Source organism: Melanerpes formicivorus, unplaced genomic scaffold (genome assembly GCF_026170545.1).
Source record: "Melanerpes formicivorus ecotype bairdi unplaced genomic scaffold, bMelFor1.0.p_v2 SCAF_15, whole genome shotgun sequence".
NCBI classification, from domain to species: Eukaryota; Metazoa; Chordata; class Aves; order Piciformes; family Picidae; genus Melanerpes; species Melanerpes formicivorus.
The window spans coordinates 2,975,447-2,999,251 of record NW_027142367.1 but is presented as its reverse complement, the minus strand read 5'-3'; the positions used below and the strand labels follow the sequence as shown (position 1 = coordinate 2,999,251).

At 40.6% G+C, this 23,805-nt stretch overlaps 1 long non-coding RNA gene across 1 annotated transcript in view; it reads right to left on the bottom strand.

Moving 5' to 3' along the window:
- Positions 1–9,339: 9,339 nt before the first annotated feature.
- The window catches only part of LOC137445611 (uncharacterized), a 43,069-nt gene continuing 28,603 nt past the window's right edge, over positions 9,340–23,805 (bottom strand). The window contains exon 5 of the long non-coding RNA XR_010988441.1: positions 9,340–9,470. This is a non-coding gene — a long non-coding RNA (uncharacterized lncRNA). The remainder of the gene's footprint in view (positions 9,471–23,805) is intronic.

Genomic DNA, 23,805 nt, shown 5'->3' with positions numbered 1-23,805 from the left:
TGAAGGTATATACCTTTATAACTTTGAGGGTTTTTACCTTCCCCTCCAACACAAGTGTAATGCCTTCTACAGCCACTGCCATTTATCTTTTGATGCACATAACTTCAACTTGGCCAACCAGTCCAGACTGGATAAATTTGTCAGAAACTTGGAGTGGCTGAAGTCTGCTGTTACTCTTCAAAGAGGCTTTGCTGGTGTAGAGTCATCAGTTACTAGTCTCTCAATGTCATGCGACCTTCACTCAGAATGAAATTCCTGGCTGTGGAAATACAACTGACAGAATCCACATACCACTCCTATTGATCTTATACCATTTTGGATGTGACTGTTACATACCAGGAGAATGGTGGACATTAGCACTAGCTGCTATGCTGATTTTTGTGACACCTATTTTGTCTATTTCTGAGAGTCTGATGAAGGGAACAGATCAGTGCCTTATTTCTTCAGAATGCACTTGCCCTCAAAAACACAGGATTCCAGTTCACATCATAAACAGCAAATGCTATTTTCTACCCTGAATCACATAGACATTTTAAACAAACAAGAACCACACCTGCTTTGCAACAAGATCCAAAATTCCTGCACAGTGAAGATGAAAGGTTAGTTCAAGTCAGCAAATGAATCACACAGGATAGACCTATTACAAGAAGGATATTCAAGTCAGCAAATGAATCACACAGGATAGACCTATTACAAGAAGGATATGGATGTGATGGAACACGTCCAGAGAAGGACCACGAGGATGATCAGAGGGCTGGAGCACCTCTCCTATGAGGACAGACTGAAAGAGTTGGGGCTGTTCAGTCTGAAGAAGAGAAGGCTCTGATGACACCTTATTGTGGCCTTCCAGTATCTGAAGGGGGCCTACAAGAAAGCTGGGGAGGGACTTCTTAGGATGTCAGATAATGATAGGACTAGGGAGAGTGGAAAAAGTAGAAATGGGTAGGTTCAGATTGGATGTTAGGAAGAAGTTCTTCCTCATGAGGGTGGTGAGATACTGGAACAGATTGCCCAGGGAGGTGGTGGAAGCCTTAGAAGTTTTTAAGGCCAGGCTGGATGTGGCTGTGAGCAACCTGATGTAGTGAGGTGTCCCTGCCCATGGCAGGGGGTATGGAATTTGAGGTCTCTTCCAACCCTAACAATTCTATGATTCTATGATTCTATGACCTCACAGATAGAAACAATGAACTTTTGATAGGAATGTTTTATGTTAGGAAGAAGTTCTACAGAGAGAGAGTGATTGCCCATTGGAATGGGCTGCCCAGGGAGGTGGTGGAGTCACCATCACTGGGGGTGTTCAGGCGGAGACTTGGTGGGGTGCTTGGTGCCATGGTTTAGTTGTTTAGGTGGGTTGGATTGGTTGATGGATTGGACAGGATGATCTTGAAGGTCTCTTCCAACCTGCTTTTTATTATTATTATTTTATTATTATAGAGTCAACCAGGTTGGAAGAGACCTCCAAGATCATCCAGAAGTGTCAGTGAAGTCTACTGTGCCATGGCCATTCTGTGTAAAGGTGATGGCCACCCATGGGCCATAGTGTCTCACTATTCAGGGCATCCAGAACAAAGGTCACAACAAAGAATAGATATTTTATGCCATCTGTACACATATGAGGGGAATCCTCAACACATGGCATACATGTCTTGGGCATAAATTGAGCTGTCTACATAATCCCTACAGGCAGGCCCAGACACTCAAATAGCAGAAGGTCTATACTCACACAAGACATGAAAGACCTGTTTCTTCCTCTCTACATGTTCCTTTTTCCTGAAGATCCAAACAAGTTCATTTCCTCCTTGGTACCAGGAACAATACATTGCCCTAGCCTCTGCTTTGTTTTTCTCCTTGTTCAGTGCCTGTGAGACTCCCACAGGACCAGAAGGTTTATCTGAAAAGGGTACAGTTTGTCTGAGAAGGGTACAGTTCAAAGGTCAGGCAAAAGGCTAACAAAAGTTGCCTCTTAAGCTTAAGAGTAAAATCCTCTGTATCTGTGGATGAAACCTCTTTTACTTCTGCTCTCCTAGGGCCATGTCTTTGAGCAGTCTGATAACTCAGTTAATAACTTAGTTAAATCTTCAGCTGTACAAAAGCCAACTGTAACAAAATGCAGGCCATTTCAGCCACATCAGTCAGCACAGGCCATGTGTGTTTCCCTTCAGTGTGCTCTAGCAAAAATCCACTCACAGCAGCTCATGGGAAAGTAGTACAACTAGAAGCCCCTGTGACAGCACAGAGTGCGACAGTCAGATGTTTACAGAATTTAACTTTGCATTGTAACCTCTGCACCTTTGTTCAGCCTTCCAATGGCATTGTACCCCCAACACCAAGGTACGCAGCTGTGGGTGAAAACCTAGGTGAGTCTCACTGTTGAATATGTCCGTGCAGAAGTGAGGTCTTTGAAAAGGGTTTTATTCTCCTCTGATGTGCTGCACGCTATGCTCCCACCTGGGAATTTCTAACCAATTGCCAGCAGGGTTTGCTAGTGAGGTTCCTCTGACCATTGCAGGATGCCTCTGCTGAACTGTGCCCCTGTACTCAGTACTGGTTAGGCCACACCTTGAGGACTGTGTCCACTTCTGGGCCACTCAATTCAAGAAAGATGTTGAGTTCCTGGAATGTGTTCAAAGAAGGGCAACAAAGCTGGAGCACAGCCCTGTGAGAAGGGGCTGAGGGAGCTGGGGTTGTTTAGCCTGGAGAAGAAGAGACTCAGGGGAGACCTTATTGCTGTCTACAACTACCTGAAGGCAGGTTGTAGCCAGGTGGGGGTTGGTCTCTTTTCCCAGGCAACCTGTGACAGAACAAGAGGGCACAGTCTCAAGCTGTGCCAGGGGAAGTTTAGGCTGATGTTAGGAAGAAATTCTTCACCAAAGGAGATATTGGCCGTTGGAATGGGCTGCCCAGGGAGGTGGTGGAATCGCCATCACTGGAAGTGTTTAAAATAAGACTGGATGAGGCACTTAGTGCCGTGGTTTAGTTGATTAGGTGGTTTTGGGTAATAGGTTGGACTTGATGATCTCAAAGTTCTTTTCCAACCTGGTTAATTCTGTATTCTGTAACTACCTGCACCCAAATTCACTCCACAGATGACTGCAAATGCAGAAACTTCTGGCCTCATTTGATAGCATCTGAGGTCAGTTCTGCCTAAACTTTCCACAGCTGTACTACTTCTGTTTTAAAAACTCAGTGTAAAGCTAGATTTTTATTCTGAATTTCAGAGATTATGCAAAAAGTACAATGAAGTCCTGAGCTGCAGGCACTCCAGCCATATTACAAGTATAGAAATGGTTTCTAAATGCAGTGAAGATTCTGAAAGCTCTATTATTCATGATGACACTGATTATCTGCCCCCATGCCTCACTGATAAATTCAGCCACTGCTTTTAGATGAGATGTCATACTTTTTCCACAGACAACCCCAGAGGTAGGGATTAATTATTAAATACTCATTGATGATTATTACATGATAACTTTATTGACCAAAATCAGAAAAGAATGTGGAACACGCACTAAATCTGCTCTTTAAGATGGATCCTCTGAAAAAAGGGGATGTCTATTCTGAAACAAACAGAAAAATAAGTTCCTATATAAACCATCTTCAGAAACTTTGTCGAAGCCATTGGCATCATGCCCTAAAAGCAGACAACAGAAGCACACATTTTAATCTGAATGTTTTCCTTGTTAGCACTAAATAAAATCTAGTTAAGAACCATAATTGGAAGCCAGTACCAAGGATCACATTCAAACATGAATTTTCCTGGATAAAATAAGATTTAGATTTAGTTTGCATATTCTTGTGTCATTCAACATTCATCTTTTCAGAAAGTTTTGGACTTCAGAATCTTCAGATTGGTCTTAAGCTCACAAAATATTTATTCACTACACCTGCAGTTGGAAATAATTTGGAATGCTACTGATTAGTTTTCTGTAGAAGAGAAACCATTCTATGAAGCAGTACTGCTACTTCTTTTCTGATTATTTTTGTCTATAACTCCAAGGGGGGAGCTGGAACAGAGAAATTAGGGGATAACCAAAAGATTTGATAATTGCATATTTCCCCTCTTAGAGTGTTTTCATGTCTATCTGTGGACTAGTACTTGCACTTACACACATTATATATACATATACACACACACACACATATATACATACACACACATATATATATATGTTACACATATATAGGTATAAATAAACAGACAGGAAGAGGAGCAGGGAAAAATAAACACACCACAAATGTAGAGGAGTATTTGTGACAGATGTTTGAGTACTAAATTTTTAGCATTCATTTGACCTTTAACAGAGAAAGAATGTGTCTCAGAATTCCAGGAAAATGCACTCCTAGCATTTTAACAAAGTTTTACTCTTCTCATCTTTCAGGTAGTTAAATTCTCCTGAAGGATGGATTTAGAGACTGAAATCAGGATCACAGACTCATCTTGATGGATCTACAGTTTTATGAAAACAGATGAACAGCGAGAATTAGCAGTGTGGTTAAATAGTCTACTGTGGTGTTTTCCTAAATCTTGGGATGAGTCTGTGTCTGCACTGCCAGTGTGGCTCAGTCCCCTTTTGACTATAGGATACCAATCATTCTCACTGTATAACTCTAATTCTGTGCCCAGGTTCAAGCTGAGCATGACAATTGTTTCCTTCCAACTCAGTAGGGATGAAAGGACAATTTTCTATGGGAACTGCTTCTTACAGATTGACTTATGTCACACAGTGTCAGCCATGACACTTTTTGAATCAACATAAACTAATGGCACTTTCTGAGAAAGATCTGATTCTGGTGGAAAATCAAGGGCTTCAGTGGAAAATCGAAGCAGTATTTCAAGGTGGCCCCCAGGATTATTGGAGAGGGACTTTTTACAAAAACATGCAGTGATAAGGCAAAGGAATAATGTCTTCAAACTGCAAGAATCTAGATTTAGGTTAGAAATTAGGAAGAAATTCTTCACAACGAGGGTGGTGAGGCACTGGAATAGGTTTCTCAGAGAAGTTATGGAGGTTCCAAACCTGGAAGTGTTCAAAGCCAGGCTGGATGACAGATTTAGCACCCTGGTCTAATAGGAGATATCCCTGTCCATGGCAGAGAGTCAGAATTAGATGATCTTCAAGCTCCCTTCCAACCTAAATCATTCTATGATTCTGTGACTCATGCAGGCAGCACAGTATGGTACTGTATTAATGAATTTTCCACTGACAGTGCATCAGAATTTGAGTGGTAGCCATTGTGCCTTTTACAAGTACAGAAGCCACGGTGAAGCATGAAAGCATCATACAACAATTAGAATCTTATCTGTCATCTTTTTTATGCGGTTGTACAATCCACAAAGACTGAAGGCCCTCATGACTTGTGAGACAAGTCATGTGTGTGTGTGTGTGCACTGTAAGGGCTTTGGAGATCTCTACATGATCATCACTACAGCAGAATTCCTTAAGCCCAGACTGGTTACGCATCAGCTGCTAGATTTTCAGACACAAGTGGTTGGTCACAACAGCAGAGGGCCTCAGATACTATTCTCTTATTCCTAATTTCCAGATCCACTACTGGTCATCTCCAAATATAAAATGGCCATACTAACACTTGGTCATCTCTTGACTCCTGTCAATGAAGAGATGGTTCCTGAAAGTTCTAGCACTGACCACATCCCTGGTTAGTACCACAGAACTATAATACATAGCTCATTATCTCATACAGTGAAGCACAAACTTCCCCAGGATGGTAACATCTGTGCACACAGTGGTGTAATTTGAATAGCACTGCTGACATGCCTTCTGAAGGATAAGAAACAGAGGCAGGAAAAGTAGAAAAGACAAGAAATTGATAGGCACAGAATCACAGAATCAACTAGGTTGGAAAAGAGCTTTGAGATCATCACATCCAACTGATCACCCAGCACCATCTAATCAACTAAACCATGGCACTAAGTGCCTCATCCAGTCTTATTTTAAACACTTCCAGTGATGGTGATTCCACCATCTCCCTGGGCAGCCCATTCCAAAGGCCAATATCTCTTTCTGTGAAGAATTTCATCCTAACATCCAGCCTAAACCTCCCTTGGTGCCTGCCAGAAGAGAGCATGTTGTCTCAAAAAGGCTTCAAACATATTTCACCTACAGTTCCCTAAACTGGTAATATGCTGTGTATGAAGCAGGGCACACTAGACAGATCTGTGCCTGAGTAAATGCAAAGTGATAGAGGATAAATACTGAGCTACCCCACGAGGAAAAGAGCAGTTCAGCTAATCCAATGCCTCCCTTGAACAACACCGATGTGAACAGCATCCCAATCCAGCCAGCCTAAAAGTCAGAAGTTACACCCTGGCATGGGTCACATGATTGCACAGATATATCCTCATCTCGATTTTGTATTGATAGCCCCAGGCACAACTGAAAGAGTGTCAGTACCTCTTTCACTACCTGTTCTTTAAAAGGACATGAGAAAAAAGCACATGCCTCAACATGAGAGACATTGCAAGAAGGTTGTGGGGAATGTGGAGTAAGAAATTACTATATTTATTCTGGAAGTGAGCCATCCATCCATTTCTCCAGGAAAGTAATGCTTACTACAAGTATAATCACTGTAACTGAATCATTGTGTTGTCTGGGTTTTTCTTTTCTCTCTTACTGCCTTGTTCAATACTCTGCCCTTGACAGTATATCTTTCCAAGTCTGTTTCGCTGAATAGCCTTTAGACAGTTCTGGTACTTTTTTAAATACCAGATTGAAAACCAACTCAGATAACAGATAGAAATAATATATAATGGCAAGAGAACAGAATTAGCAGACAAAAACGGCATTTAGAAGAGAAACAATTAATCAGTACTGGTTGAAATCTCCTGTAATGATGAATAATTCAATATATAACTGGTAAGAGTATCACTAGTCTGTATCACTATAGATTTGGTTCAACTGAGAAAATCACTATGTAAATAGAAAGAGCATAGAAGCACTCCAAGGCTCCAGCAACAATGGGAAATCCTTTATTTAAATGACGGAATTAACATCAGCCTGAGGCTTCCCTGTGAATTTCTGATGTAAAGCTGCAATTTGCATATCTGTGAGTATGTATGATATAGATTATCACATATAAATAAAGATCTTCATAGCTCTCTGAATTTTTCCTACATGAATCTGTGAGCAAGTAATAATGTACGCCGATTTTGGATTTTTCTCTGTGTAAAGAAACATTAACTGCCTAGCATACAAGTGCAATTTAAATTAGTGGTGTGTAATAAACAGGCATGACTCATAGAATCATAGAACCAATCAGATTGGAAAAGACCTCAGCGACCATCAAGTCCAACCTATTACCTAATACCTAACACCTTATGACACCTACACATCCAATCCTTTTTTGAGCACCTCCAGGGACAGTGACTCCACCACCTCCCTGGGCAGCACATTCCAATGGGCTATCTCTTTTTCAGTGAAGAACTTCTTTCTAAGATCAAGCCTAAACCTCCCCTGGCACAGGTTGAGACTGTGTCCTCTTGTTCTGCCACTGGTTGCCTGGGAGAAGAGACCAACCGCCAGCTGGCTACAACCTACTTTCAGGTAGTTGTAGACAGCATTAATGTCTCCCCTGAGCCTCCTCTTCTCCAGGCTAAGCAACCCCAGCTCCCTCAGCCTCTCCTCCCAGGGCTTGTGATCCAGACCCCTCCCCAGCTTTGTTGCCCTTCTCTAGACACGTTCCAACAACTCGTCTTTCCTAATCTGAGGGTCCAAGAACTGGACACAGGACTCCAGGTGTGGCCTAACCAGTGCTGATGAGAGGGGCAGAATGACTTCCCTGCTCCTGCTGGCCGCACTATTTCTGATCCAGGCCAGGAGGTTGCAGCCAGGTGGGAGTTGTTCTCTTCTCCCAGGCAAACACCAACAGAACAAGAGGACACAGTGGCAAGCTGTGCAGGGGCAAGTTTAGTCTTGATCTTAGAAAGTTCTTCACAGAATGAGAGATTACCCATTGGAATGGGCTGTCCAGGGAGGTGGTGGGGTCAGTGTCCCTGGAGGTGTTTGAGGCTGGATGAGGCACTTAGTGCCATGGTCTAGTTGATTAATTAGGCTTGGGTGATTGGTTGGACTTGATGATCTTGGTGATCTCTTCCAACCTGATTGATTTCGTGATTCTTTAACACATTCAAAGGGAGTAGTACAAGGCAGAAAAATGCCTCAAAGTACCTACTATATAATTTTTGACCATGAATATGGAAAAAAAAATACATAGATTGATTGTAATATAGAAATGCTGGGGCAAATCCTCAGTTAGGTGATTTCATCTCCTTTGCAGAATACTATGGAACTTTTTATCCCCTTCCCATGTGCCCTTCTCCCAAACCAGAAGTTTATAGTAAAAAGATCTGTAATAAAAACACTCTGCACCTCACATCAACATACAGTAAAACAAACATTTAATGCACAAAACACTGGTAAGAGATGATGGAATTGTTGGGTTGTCATCAGCAGAGGGACAGATGCTATGAAAAGCACCCAGGAGCAACACTGGGAATTGCAAATATATTTTTAAGAAAGTAGTTCAACATGACATTCACTGGGAGAAAAAAAGGGCATTGTTTCCCCTCCTTTCTTCAAAAATCTTTAAAGAACTTTCACACCAGTGATATACGCATCTACATGATATTAAGACTGGAGCTTACAGAAGTATTTTTTTATACATATTGGCAATTATTAATGCAGTTGCTTAATTCCTGCCACAGTTTTCTTCACAAGTATGAATAATTACTAAAGTTTTCACCAAAATTTCCATGATATTGTCTGTCTCCTTTTTTGCTGGGTATCTGGGTGACTGCTACACCCAAAGCACTTCCAAGATGACAGAAAAATATTTCATAGATGAATATTCAGACCTTTATATATTTATAGAAGGTAGAGACTCGTAGAAATTCTCTTTCTTCCCACAAATACTTTTGCACACAATCTTATGTCCTAGCAAACTAAAAGATGCAATTACTTCCTTTTTTATGTGAATAATAAAGTGCATTTTGAAATATTAAGAATAGAATAGAATAGAATAGAATAGAATAGAATAGAATAGAATAGAATAGAATAGAATAGACCAGGTTGGAAGGGACCTTCAGGATCATCGCGTCCAACTTATCATCCAACACCATCCAACCAACTAAACCATGCAACCAAGCACCCTGTCAAGTCTCCTCCTGAACATCTCCAGCGATAGTGACTCCACCACCTCCCTGGGCAGCCCATTCCAATGGGAAATCAATCTCTCTGTGTAAAACTTCCTCCTAACCTCCAGCAAAATAAAACAAAAAAGTTGGAAACACCTTCAAACAAGAGCAAGCAAGGAAAGCAATGAAGGTTTGTAGTGAGTTAAAAGGTCATAGTCTTCTGTATTAGCACTGCTCCAATGCACAGCTTTGCAGTACCTCTCTTGGACTGCCTGGGCTCTTAACATGGCCATGGAGGATGGAGGTTCAGGGAGAAGTCCTGGAATGAGCAACAGATGAGAAACAGAAGTTAAATGCTTAACTGCAAGGCTTCATTCTTGAAAAAGTGTCTGGGAGGTCAGCCAAAATAAATTAAAAGAAAGAAACAAGAAGCAAGCTCAAGAAGGTTTGTATTGGTAAAGAGGAAATGTGTCGATACAAGAGTTTGGAGGTGACTGCAGAAGCAAAAGTGTAAGTGAAATAGCTTATTTTGATGGGACAATATTTTTTATAGATTTAAGGCAATAAAATAAGTGTTACTAGAAGAATTCTAATAAGCAATTTAAGAAGTCCCAAATGCCTGAACAGTTGTGCAGTGAAAGGCATCAAGGAGATCCAAAGATGTTAAAATGGAAGGGAAACAAGCAGGACTATGTATAGGAAGAAATCATGAGAAGGGAGAAACAGAAGGAGCATTTGGACACAGTGGGTTTAACTTCCCACAGAAGTGAACACAGACCAGAACTGTGCAGAATTATCCCAGAGTAACCAAGAGAAAATTAAGACAGAGACAAAATGGAATGAGTATGGTTATAAGAAAAGAGGGCTTAGATGTAGCAATTTGTTATTTTGAAGTGTGGGGATTTTTATTAAGAAGAGAAAAAAAAAAAATAGATGTTACAGAGGTAGCCAGAAATGAGCTTTACCAGGGCTTGGTGTTGTTATTAGAAGTTGTCAGAACTAGGAAGATGAGGAAAGTTAAGGATGTGAAAGTTGGGGCAGTAGCTGCAAACATCTACATAACGAGATTACGAGGTAAAAGGCATAATAATGAAAAACTCTCAGACGTTTCTAGAGGTCAGAGAGATATAATTCCATGACAGTAGAGACAAATAGCCAGAATACTAAATAATGCAGCACATAAACTCATTAATGGGACAAATATTTTTAACAGGTTTGAGATAAGAATTGATACCTTGCCAAAGCACTACACCTAAGAAACAAGGTTATTTGGTCATCCTTGTTTCATGCAAGGACCAGAAATTATGCAGTTGTACATTAAAAAAAGACCCAACCATTTTTTCCTTCTTCTTCTTACTTTTTTAAAAAATTTTAATTAAAAGATGAAAAAAAAGGAAAGTTATTTCTGCCTGTAGTTTGTGAAGCAGCTGTTGACAGTACATTCAGAGGCTGAGTGAGGTTTCCTGGGATAAATCAAAGCCGGTCACATGCTATGTGGTATTTCCACTGTGTCCTTGATTATCTAAGAGCACAGCAAGTAATCAAGAGTATCTTTCTAGCTCAGCAGAAGCTATTTCCACTTACTTTCTCAGAAAAAGAGGCTCCACTTCTGCTGAAGTCTCTGCTGCAGCTTGAAAAATTGAAGGTTTTCTATTTTCCCCCAGGGGCTATGTATCTTGTGTCCATCAGTAACCTAGCACATTACTAAGCTACAGAAGTTTTTATGGGTTATGGGATTCTGTTTTTCTTCTTCCCCTTCACTTGCAAAACACAGGATTTTATATTGCTGGTCACAGATTGAATATACATTACATTCCATTGCTAAAATCCCTCTGTAAACACACACTACTGTCAACTGGCTGTGGGTGCAGGTATCAATGTTGGAGATGGCAGCTCTGCAGAGAATTGCAGGGCATCTGAAAAAAAGCAGGTCTTTGTTACTGGAGTGGTTCTGTTTCTACTGTTTTTCTTGCTTGGGCAGAGCTTCCCTGGATGAGACAGAGTGAGCCACCTCATTGCCGCAACCGTGCACGGGCTTCACAAAGGAGCTTCCCAGCCCCACCACAGAAGAAACATAGCTCCTGCTCACAGGCAGCTTCTTTCTTTAGTTTTGAGCTTCTGCTACAGATCAAATTAGTGGCATCTGAAGCCTTTCTCCTCCTCACCCAGTCTTCCCTGTTTTCTTACAGCCAGGATACCTGCGTATTTATCTCCTTTGGTATCTCCACTGTTGGAAGTGGAAAAGGCATCCAATATGAGACCGCAACCCAGCTAAGCATCGTTAAGTACCCAAACTTCAGCCAGGAAATGCCTAACCACTAGAAACACAGAGCAGTAGCAAAACATTCCTAGAAATTTGCTCTTTCACTGTGATTTTTCCAATGCTCTGGACTTCTACCTCTCCAGTCATACTAGATATCTTCTCCTCGTTTTCATCCCCATGTATTGAGAAAGGCATGCATTAGAAATATCAGTTTATACACATCATCACAAAGATAGTTATTAGAAGTTTTGTTTCAGCAAGAAGCACTACATAGGGTAGTACCTCCCAATATTTAATAAACAAAGGAAAAAGAAAAAGAAAAAGCAAAAAAAAGAGAAACAAATTTTCCCATGAAAGCTACTTAATATAAAGAGTGCCATCTGCTGGCATGATTGAAATGAGGCATTGTTCGTGGGTATAGATGTTCAATAAAGTTTTGTTATGCCCTGTTAAGGGCACATTTCAACTCTAAGCTCTTTCACACTTTTAGCTTTATTTATTCATGGCACTGCCTTTACAGAATAAAAGGGCAGTCAAGCACAGTGGTGTAGACAGCTCTTGTTGTGTGAACATGGTGGGGGGAAAAGCAGCGTCCATTAATTCACATTTTTATATTCAAAGTGTATCTTTGTTGTTTGGGGATTTCTGCGTCTATTTTGCTTTTCAATATTTACACATTTTTGAAAGGATCATTTTAGAGAACCTGTGCATTCAATACAAGAGATTTTCTAAAACATTGTGGGTGAGACTTTAAGAAATACCTGCTTTCCACTTCACCTTGTGCCAAATGTATTTGTATAACTGTCAAACAGCTTCAAAAAAAATCCAGCTTGGAGGTCTCAGGTTTGTAAGGATAATACTGACAAAATACTTTTGTATACCTGCTTGGTCCTGTAAATTTTCAACAAAACTGAGGGGTTCAAGCCTTCTTGACTCTTAAAATGCTGTTTCAACACTTTTTAAAACACCACTGCCTCCATAACCAGGATATGAAGATAGTTGCCTGCAGTTGGCAGTGAGGTGTTGCCAGTGTTCTAGGTCCTAAGCTATGTAAACAATGAGCTGAACAGTGAGAAAAAACAGAGAGGAGAAGGATGACGGAAAGCAGTAGATAGTGTGCTACCTTGCTAAACATTCTGTCTAGAACCAAAATTACACTAACATTGTCCTTTGCTAGGTCAGCAGCTACTTAACTGAAGAAGTCTACTTTTTTGGGTGGTACCATTATTAGCAACATTTGCACTTCAGGATGTACTGGAGAAGTAGAAAGAAAATATTCAAAAGACCTCATTCACTGCAGGGACAATAGACATTTTTATTATTCAAAGACTGGAATTAAATTTTTGATTTGCAGCATGTTCACAGCAAAAGGTACTTTACTGTCCTCCTCAAAGGAATAACCATTCAGATTGCAGCTCACTCACACTCCCTCCTCTTTCCTCTTTAAAGGCCACTATGTGACAAAATGTACCAGACCAGTTCCTGAATAGTTAATCTCCTTCCATATAATTTTTTCTAGTGAGAACAGCTATTCCACTATGCTTTTCTTATAATGTTGTTTCACATCTGACTCTTTGTTTGACTTCCTCTGCTTTGTTGTGCAGTTCCTATGAATTATCGAGGCAGTTTCCAGGTGATTCTTGCTATCCAAATTAAGCACTTCTATTTTTAACCACCCACTTCACTATTGTCCTCATAGTATTTACTTCCTCTTTACTGTCCATTCTCTCATCAGTCAGGTTAGCAAAAATCTAAGGCTGCTTTGACAGATACTTAAGCAGGCAAACATCTCAAACTTTGCACTGGTGTTTTCACCAACCCTGATGACACTCATCTTCACAAACATTTGCCCTGTAGGTCTAGGAAAGAGAAGGATTCCAACAAAGGTCTTTGAACATCTCCTCCCATCTAGCACAACCCTCTTTGAACCACTCATGTAAGATTCTTACTCTTGTAGTCAAATGGTGGAATGACAGCAAAGGGATTCTTCCTCAGCCTCCTCAGAATAGCTTTCACACTCATGCCTTCTGCTCACAGCATTATGTTTGGACAGACTTTGCAGTGAACTGTTCTCTAAATAGACTCTGGTGGCCAGTTTCCTAATATTTCTTATTAAAAATCAAAACAAAACAAATCAAAACAAAACAAAGCAAAAGTATCTTTCAGAGCAACTTGAGGTTCCTATGAAACTCTGACCTTCTTGCTTCCATTTCCCTTTCTGCCTACCTGTTCTCTTCTTCAGCCACTAGCCCCTGCTGTTACCTTTTACTCAACCTCACCTTTCTTGCTGCTCAGTAGTCTGTCTCTAGCAGTTGCACCTCATCACTCCTTCCACAGATTTCGTTCACATACTGATATTTTCCTCTGCCTTGTCATCATTTTGATATACTTCTAGAGATCTCCTTTTCATCTGGGGATCTGTCAATCAAGCCACCTGCAACTCCAGTTACATTCTTGTTCTTTCCTTTCATCTCGTCTGTCATCCTCAAATGCATTTCTGTATTCAAACCTCATTTCTAGCTGCATTTCAGCCCCTCACACTTTTTTCCCCTCCCCTGAACATTATGAGATGACCCTTCATGCATATGTAAATTCTGTCAGAAACTCACTGAAGGATAACATACACCTTATAGCTTCTGCATCCAGTCATCATCGTAGTTTCTGCCATATTTTGATCTTCTCTACTGGTGCCCAAGTTGCTACAGTCTTTCTTCCTTACCCTAGGTTTAAAATCAAACAAACCATCTGCATGCCAGGGAACTCTCCAAAATCCATCTTTTACTAGAGTCTTACCAACCTCTACTTGCTTTGATTCTGACACCTTCTTACCTACATTAGCCCACCACTTCATTTAGGGTTAACTATGATCAAAGGCCATGATCAAAGACTTCCTCTTTGTACTGTTTAAACTAAGCCATATGTCTTTTCAACACAGCTTATCTAGTCTTGTTTGAACCGGTTGTTCACTTCCATGCACAGCAATCGCTTCCAATCACAGTAAGAAATCCATGTGGATATTCTGATGCACTTATGCCAAAGCTCACATTACAGTTACCCCAGACAGAGAAGCCACCTGGTGTTCTGGAAGCCTGAATCAGTATTTCACAACTCCCCTCTCATTCAACAGTAAATGCCTGGCAAGAGGCAGGCATGTTTTGCTTTTGGGGTGTTGGTTTGGTGGGGACTTGTACTTTTGCTAAAGTGACACATGAAAGCAGAGTTCAAGGAAGAGCAAAAGTACAGAGTGATGCTGTGGATAATTTGAGGAAAAAAATGCTGTCAGTCTAAAACCTTCCTATGCAGAAGTTGATACTGATAAATGGCCCTCTCTGCCCAGCCTCAGTGAGATACTGTCTGTGGACCTACTCTGACATGCTCAATAACTTTCACTGAATATTGTACATTAGCATCTGAACACTGCTAATTCTTCTTTCACCTCAAAATACAAATGTGAACCAAAATCTAAATGTTAACTGAGCTTTCCAGAGGTAGAAGGTTTTGTTTGCTTTATTTCAAAATGCCTACAAGCACTTCAGTTGCAATGTAAAAACCCTTCAGGATGAAACGACCCATGGTTATTATGTTACCCAACACTACAGTATGTTATAATAATTTATAGGAAGGCCATATCTGCAAAAAATCAAGAGTGAGAAATAGAACTGGAAGCACATTCCTTGATGAACCTCAAGTGGTTTTTTTACATCTGAAACCAAGAATCTTGAATGACTGAATCAAATCATTGCCAAGCTGAATGCAGACTCCATGGCCTTTTCTTAGTTCTGACTATAAAATACTGTCATTTTTTTTTTTAGCCTGAAGACCAAAGTGTTATACTTGACTTCTCCTGGAGTTTCATTTTACTGTAATGTGCATATCATCAGGCTAATCTTTCCCATTTTTTATAACAAAAACCCAGTCTTCAGAAAATACTAATGCACCAATGCAGCTCCCAGACCTCTGACAGCATGGCCACTAATATGCTGCACTGCTGCTGCTAAAACTCGGCCTCAAGAATCAAAATAAAATGTTTATAAATGCCATATATTAGACTGCCTGGTTTGTTATAAGGTAATAAACAGAAAAGCCTGCATCCAGTCACTCGTGGTTGTTAAATAAGATTCTTTGTGACTTGCAAAAAAAAATAGAACACAATGAAGAATTATCAGTGCATTCTCCACGGAAGTCATCTACATGTGTTTATTTAATAAACAGAAGATGGCTTTATTATACACATTTGATTTCCATATGCAATCGCCTCCTTATCTGTCACTTGTATCTAAGCAGGGTGCTTTATACAAATCTGAAAATGAAAAATTCAGAGCAGGGCACAGGAAACTCATTTAATGTCGAGTGCAGTCAAAATCAAGATTTCTTTATTTGTAGTAACAACGCTGTTAAATCAGAAAATTACTCTCCTTTTCTGCATGTCCTTCTTCCTTTACAATTCAGTTGTTTGATCATAAATTGTCGAGTGCAATGACTTGTCTCCTCCACTTTCCACACTGGTCGAGACAGATTAAAAACGCCGGCATACCACCAACCAGTCTCAGCATACCATTAGCATATATATGAGATTTGAGACATTTTCTAATATTCTCCAGCAGAACTCATCTGTCAGCCAGGTGATGAATTATAAAAACTCTTAGCTTGTTTAGAAAAGAGGGGGAGAGTGAGAGAGAGAGAGAGAGAAAGACAGAGACAGAAGAGGAAAACACTATCCCACCTTTCTTTTTCATTTTACCCATCCACCCTTGCAGTTAGACCCACAAATAAACACTAAGCTCAATTAAAGATATATCATGTGAAAGATTTTAATGTGCAAATAACAGCACACAATTAAAAGCCAATGGAAGTGGACAGAATTATGAAGTGGTTACTGAGAGGCATCGATAATTGTTTTAACACAGTTATTCCCACCTGATATTAACAAAGATTCATAAGGTGCATTAGGACACCCACACAAGGATAAACCATCACAAGAACTGCTGAGAAAACATTGGAATAATGAAAATGGCAAATTCATGCAATTCACAGAAGGTTGAGGGGGGAGATTCTGGTAATCATTCCCGAGTTCAGCAAATTTTCATTCACATTCTGAAAACTTCCTAGATTCAACTGAAAAAAAAAAAAATATTCCTTACTTGCATTTCATTAACCTGTTTGGATTTTCCTCCTGACTGGAAGGTGGAGAGTGAACAATGACATCCTGCAACCTAAATAAACAAACCTATACACACTCTGAGTAGGAAACCATAAACACATGATGTCACAAATAATTGAGTACCCTTTCAAATATGTCAGGAGGTCATAACAGGTTGTGAGTATATTTGAAACCCATCAAATTGCTACACGAATGTTTTACATTCAAGAGTTAATATTGATTCTAATAATTTACACAGTCATCAGCTCCCAGTAGCACTTGCAGCATCTGACACTAACTAAAAAAAAAAATAATAAAATTCTATTTCCCATAGGGTCTTGGAAAATCTTAAAAGATATATCCATATATTTTTTTCCATAGAAAAGCATTCTCATAAGCAAAGCTGTTTACAGGGCCTAGGAACATTTGGTAAATAACAATTTTAAAAAGTGAGAAGGGAAATTTGTTTTGTTTTGTTAATGCAATCTTATGTCATGCCAACACATCTAATGTGTTAATTTCTGAGGGTGCTGAGAAGGTTTGTTTGTATACTTTGGGGTGGGGGGAGAGGGGAAAAGAATAGGACTAGACTAGACTAGACTAGACTAGAATAGAATAGAATAGACTGGGTTGAAAGAGACCTTTGAGATCATTGAGTCCAACCTATCATCCAACACTAATCAGCTAAACCATGGCACCAAGCACTCCATCCAGTCTCTTCCTAAACACCTCCAGTGATGGTGACTCCACCACCTCCCTGGGCAGCCCATTCCAATGACCAATCACTCTTTCTATGAAGAATTTCTTCCTAACATCCAGCCTAAACCTCCCCTGGCACAGCTTGAGACTGTGTCCTCTTGTTCTGGTGCTGGTTTCCTGGGAGAAGAGACCAACCCCCACCTGGCTATAACCTCCCTTCAGATAGTTGTAGACAGGAATAAGGTCTCCTCTGAGCCTCTCTTCTCCAGGCTAAGCAAACTTACACAACTTTTGTTTTCAAAATGTTATTTTTATTTTAAAATTAATCTACTTAGGAAGAAAAATAAAAGAAAAGAGAGAAAACTGTTTAGAAGAAACCAAAGCAACTGAATATGAAATAAAGCACTTCTATTTCATGTGAGTTAGACTAAATAAAAGAAAAAATCATAATAAGATCAAAGCATCTAACTGTGCAACTACGACAAAGGCCATTTAAAGGTCTACTTAATTAGCAGTTTTGTTATGACATGTACAAGTGACACTGCATGTATTAACTTGGTTTTTACTCATAAGAGCTTTTGAATTTTTAGGATGCTACTCATCCAGTTGGTATCAGCTATGGAATAATGACATAACTATTTTTCAGTTTGGAATGTGTATAGGAAAAGTGACAGATATATCTAGGAAGCCAATTTGATAGAAGTTTGAGATATAATAATATCAACAATTACATAGCATTTGTGTTCCTATACAAGCGAATTTTATCAGAGGGTAAAGGTTTAGGCAGCAGAGTGAAGACATCTGTGCATACACGGACTCAGAATGAATACATAAAAATTACCTCATGTACAAAATAGCATTTTTAAGGAATAATTATTGGGAACTGATACTGAGCACCAAGCAATCTTCTTCCTTTTTTCCCCCCTGCTAACCTAAAAGGATTGTGAGAACACAGGGCATCAGCTAGAAAGCTGTTTTTTTCCCATTGGAGCACTTGTTACAATTTTTAGTGACACCCAGAGTTAACTTATACCTTGTTTGGTTTCTATTATGCACACATACACAATACCATTATTAACACCTGCATTTAGAAAGATGAATTAATTTAAGGAACAGATGTCTAACCAGTCCTTTTTCTACCTGATAGTCACCATCTGGTTGCAATACATCTGCTTTTTTTTCAGGTGTTTCATTTTGAAAATGATAATTTTTTTATTATTATTTATTAACTCAGATTCAGACCCATGCTTGCCCCACCAAATACTGCCATTTTCCATCAAAGTGACAGGATGCTCCTATATGCATTAATATTCATTCATTAATACTTTACAACATAAATAACAGCACAATAAGAAGTATAGTAAATGGTGTTGTATTGCCAACTTCCACTGAAATCATAGCAAAGTAACTGTGACATAGAATCATGGAATTGTTAGGGTTGAAAGGGACATCAAGGATCACCTAGTTCCAATCATGCAGCAATGGACAGGAACACCTCACACTACATCAGGTTGCTCACAGCCACATCCAGACTGGCTGCAAAAACCTCCCGGCATGAGGCTTCCACCACCTCCCTGGGCAACCTGTTCCGGTGTCTCACCACCCTCATGGGGAACAACTTCTTCTTAAGATCTAATCTGAATCTACCCATTTCTAGTTTTGTTCCATTCCCCCTAGTCCAATCATTACCTGACACCCTAAAAAGTCCCTCCCCTGCTTTCTTGTAGGCCCCCTTCAGATACTGGAAGGCCACAATAAGGTCTCCTCGGAGCCTTCTCTTATCCAGACTAAACAGCCCCAACTCCCTGAGTCTGTCCTCACAGGAGAGGAACTCCAGCCCTCTGATCATCCTCATGGCCCTTCTAAGATGGACATCCATATGTTTCCTTGTTGATTTACACTGAATACATTCAGTGAAAATATTAGCACAAGAAGCATTACACTGAGGCATTCCCTCCTGATTTCCGTTTAGTTTTGGAGTTAAAATAAGGCTCTTTGAGATTCTGAAAATTCCCCTAAAGACACTAAAGAGAGTGTTAGGACTAAAAAAGATAGCACTGGAAATCAAAACAGATGTCCTTGAAGGACTGCAAAGCCAGCCTTGTAGATTCAAATGATCCAGATAAGTTGCAAGCTGAAACTTTTCAAGATTTGCCAGCAAAATTTAGCAATAAAAATCTGGTTAATATTAAAAGCAGAGGTGCTTTTTCAACATAATCCTACATGGATTTGTTGTAGTTCATTTTCTTAAGCAGCTTCAGTGAAGAAATGGAATGAGAAAAGAAAAAGCAGCATACTTTTATTGCCTTCATTGAGAATTAGATATGGGGGGAAGAAAATAACCCAAACCTGGAGGTTTAAACTAAGTCCTCAAATGCTATATTAATAATAAATTGTAATTAGGAATAGAGTATGGACTATGGTGAAACTAAACAAGAATATAGGCACAAGCCCTATGAGGAGAGGCTGAGGGAGCTGGGGTTGTTTAGCCTGGAGAAGAGGAAGCTCAGGGGAGACCTTCTTGCTGTCTACAACTACCTGAAGGGAGGTTATAGACAGGTGGGGGTTGGTCTCTTCTTTCAGGCAACCAGCACCAGAACAAGAGGACACAGTCTCAAACTGCACCAGGGGAGGTTTAGGCTGGATGTTAGGAAGAAGTTCTTCACAGAAAGAGTGATTGGCCATTGGAATGTGCTGCCCAGGGAGGTGGTGGAGTCACCATCACTGGAGGTGTTTAGGAAGAGACTGGATGGGGTGCTTGATGCCATGGTTTAGTTGATTAGATGGTGTTGGGTGGTAGGTTGGACTCTATGATCTTGAAAGTCTCTTCTTCCAAGCTGGTTAATTCTATTCTATTCTATTCTATTCTATTCTATTCTATTCTATTCTATTCTATTCTATTCTATTCTATTCTATTCTATTCTATTCTGTTCTGTTCTATTCTATTCTAATATAAATTGGCTTAAACCAATTATTTTCTTTTCGTTTTAAATTCAGGCCCATCTGCTTGTCAAAGCTGAAACAAAGGTCTCAAATTTACTTTTAAGCATGAGTCCAGCTGTGAATCAGGAGTTTCACTGGCAGGAGTAACAGACATTATTACATAACAAACTGAAAGCAAAGTGTAGTTTCTGTTTTGTATAGATTATGTTATATATACTTAGTAGCTTATCCTTTAAAAAAACAAGTTCAACTCAATCACTTATCTGTTCTAGTATTCTCAGCTGTACAAAGCAAGAAGTAGAGAATAAAGGAGAGGCACTTTTATTTTATGATATCATATTATTAAGCAAGATTATTGGCCAAAGCAATTTTTTTTTATCAATGCAAGATTCTGAGAGGAAAAAATATCACAGAAACAATGTTATTGGCACATTGATAAATGGCATGCCTACTCAGCTGGGATCACTGCCAAGGGACAGATCCAGTTTCATGCAAGGTTTCAGTACCCTTTAGCAGTACCAGCAGATAAAGTGGCAAGCAGTTTATTTTGTGGGGTTTGCAGATTTCTCCATATGTGGAACGGTAGGATAAATGTCCTTTATTCATGCTATTATTGATCATTCTGGCATGAGCCTTACCAAGTCAAAGTCATCTTACTATAGATTTTATGCATGTTGCAACTGATTTTAAAATTCTGAGTATTTACCTGGATGCTCTTTAAAATAATTTAAAATATAATCTCGATACACTGGAAATCAATATATAATAAGCAAGATGTTTTTTAAACGGGGATAAGTGCATTTCAAATCTCTCTATATCAATGCAAAGACAACACTACACACTTCTACTGCTAACACAACACATTTACCCCATGATAACAGCAACTCACAGACACAGCAGTGTTTTATCTGAGCTTACCACTGCAGCCCTGAACTCAAGACCTCATTCAAAAACTGGCCAGCATCAATAACGCCCAGGAAATTCTAAAGAAAGTTGTTCTCTGCTTAGGTATTTTTACATTTAGGAAGATTATTGATCCAGATCCTCTCTAATCTACACCATTTCCCATCTGGAATAGCTTAGAGAAGGAAGAATGCATATTTAAGACCAGTTGTCTTTATAAGAAATTTATGCTGTTAGTAGAAAAAAAGGGAGAGACCAAATTCACAGTGAAAGTCTCTTTAACACTGCCTTTTCATGGTAAATTATATAAATAATTAATAAAAGCCCCCTAATTCATCAGAATCTGAGGAATCAAATTCTGCTTTCATTGTGAGGTCTTTTGCTGCTAGTTATTATCACTTACTTTATCTACCCTTTCTTTCATCTTTTGTTTCCTTTGGCCATTTAATAAACAGTCCTTTACAGAACAAATGGATCTCCCCACTTCCCCTCCCAGGTGAATACTGCAACCACTAGGCTGTAAAACGTCTCTCTCAAACTACTCTACACACAGGAGTGCAGATTTAATAGGAAGCAAGAAAAGCGACTGCAGTTCAGCCAGCCTCTCAGCAGACATCATTGTAGAAGATACTGATTTGAAGTCTTTCAGGTAGCTGCAGCTGGCTCAGACTTCTCAGTGGAAGTTTGCCTTCTGAATGTTAACATGGGAGCAGGACACTCTTGCCATGAGTAAGGAAAGTGCAGGCACAAGGAGTGGCAGAGTGCTGAGGAGCTGCAGGGAGCTTGCAGCTCCTCTCCTGTCTGCACTGATGAGAGACACAGCAGCACTGGCTGGGTACAGATCTCCTCCAGAAACAGTGTCTGCCCCACATGTTCTTACCTGTCCTGTAGTATCACAGTATCACAGTTGGTATCACTTAGGTTGGAAAGGACCTCGAGGATCATCGAGTCCAACCTATCAACGCAGACCCCATGACTAGACCATGGCACCAAGTGCCACGTCCAATCTCCCCTTGAACGCCTCCAGGGTCGATGACTCAACCACCTCCCTGGGCAACCCGTTCCAATGCCGAATGACTCGCTCGGTGAAGAACTTCCTCCTCACCTCGAGTCTAAACCTCCCCTGGCGCAGATTGAGACTGTGTCCCCTTGTTCTGGTGCTGGTTGCCTGGGAGAAGAGGGCAACCCCTTCCTGGCTACAACCACCCTTCAGGTAGTTGTAGAGGGCAATGAGGTCACTCCTGAGCCTCCTCTTCTCCAGGCTAAACAATCCCAGCTCCCTCAGCCTCTCCTCATAGGGCTTGTGTTCAAGGCCTCTCACCAGCCTTGTTGCCCTTCTCTGGACATGCTCAAGTGTTTCGATGTCCTTCTTAAACTGAGGGGCTCAGAACTGGACACAGTACTCAAGGTGCGGCCTAACCAGAGCAGAGTACAGGGGCACTATGACCTCCCTGCTCCTGCTGGCCACACTATTCCTAATGCAGGCCAGGATGCTATTGGCCCTCCTGGCCACCTGGGCACACTGCTGGCTCATATTCAGGTGGCTGTCGATCAGCACACCCAGGTCCCTCTCTGTTTGGGAGCTCTCCAGCCACTCCGACCCCAGCCTATAGCTCTGCATGGGATTGCCGTAGCCAAAGTGCAGCACTCGGCACTTGGACTTGTTGAATGCCATCCCATTGGACTCTGCCCATCTGTCCAGTCGGTCGAGGTCCCTCTGCAGAGCCTTTCTACCCTCTAACTGACTAACATCTGCCCCTAACTTTGTGTCATCTGCAAACTTGCTGATGACTGACTCTACCCCTTCATCCAGATCATCGATGAATATGTTGAAGAGGACAGGGCCCAGCACTGATCCCTGGGGGACACCACTGGTGACTGGCCTCCAGCTGGATGTGGCACCGTTCACTACCACTCTCTGGGCCCGGCCCTCCAGCCAGTTCGTAACCCAGCACAGAGTGTAATGGTCCAATCCACGGGCTGACAGCTTAGTCAGCAGTTTGCTGTAGGGGATGGTGTCAAAGGCCTTGCTGAAGTCCAGGTAGACCACATCCACACGCCTCCCCACATCCACCAGACGGGTCACCTGATCATAGAAAGCCAGCCTAGTTACAGTCAGGCTGCTCTAGATAACTACATGTTTTGACTCTTTCTAGAGATTGTCCTGTCAGCCACAAAGACCTTTCAACCCGACCTGAAGATGTAAGCATGCTCAGAATTTGCTCTAACTATGCCCTTCTCCAGCCAGATTTCTAGTGAAGTTATTAGCTACCCCTGTGTTTTCAGAAAAATCCCATCCCAGCAGTCACTCTCTGGTACAGTCTCCAAACACTTCCTGGACTCAGATTTTTAAATTTAGATTTTGCTGGAACATCTACTTCCTTGCTTCCAGATGGTCTACATTGTTCTGATTGATCAAGTCTGGGACAATCTTGGACATGTAAAAGAAGTCAAGATGCCTAAGAACCAACATGCAGCAGGTAAACCACAGTTCACAATCTAAGGTTTGAATCCACAGACTTAAATTCATTCTAAGTCTCTCTTTAGAGGCGCAAGGCCATTCATGTATGGACAGAACAAAGTTTTATGTAAACCTCATTACTTGCAATGTTAGCATTGAACAGCAGACCAGTAGGTACTTTCATGTACAGGTCTAATATGCACACTTCATACAGCAGGAACACCATGTCACAAGATGCTCACACA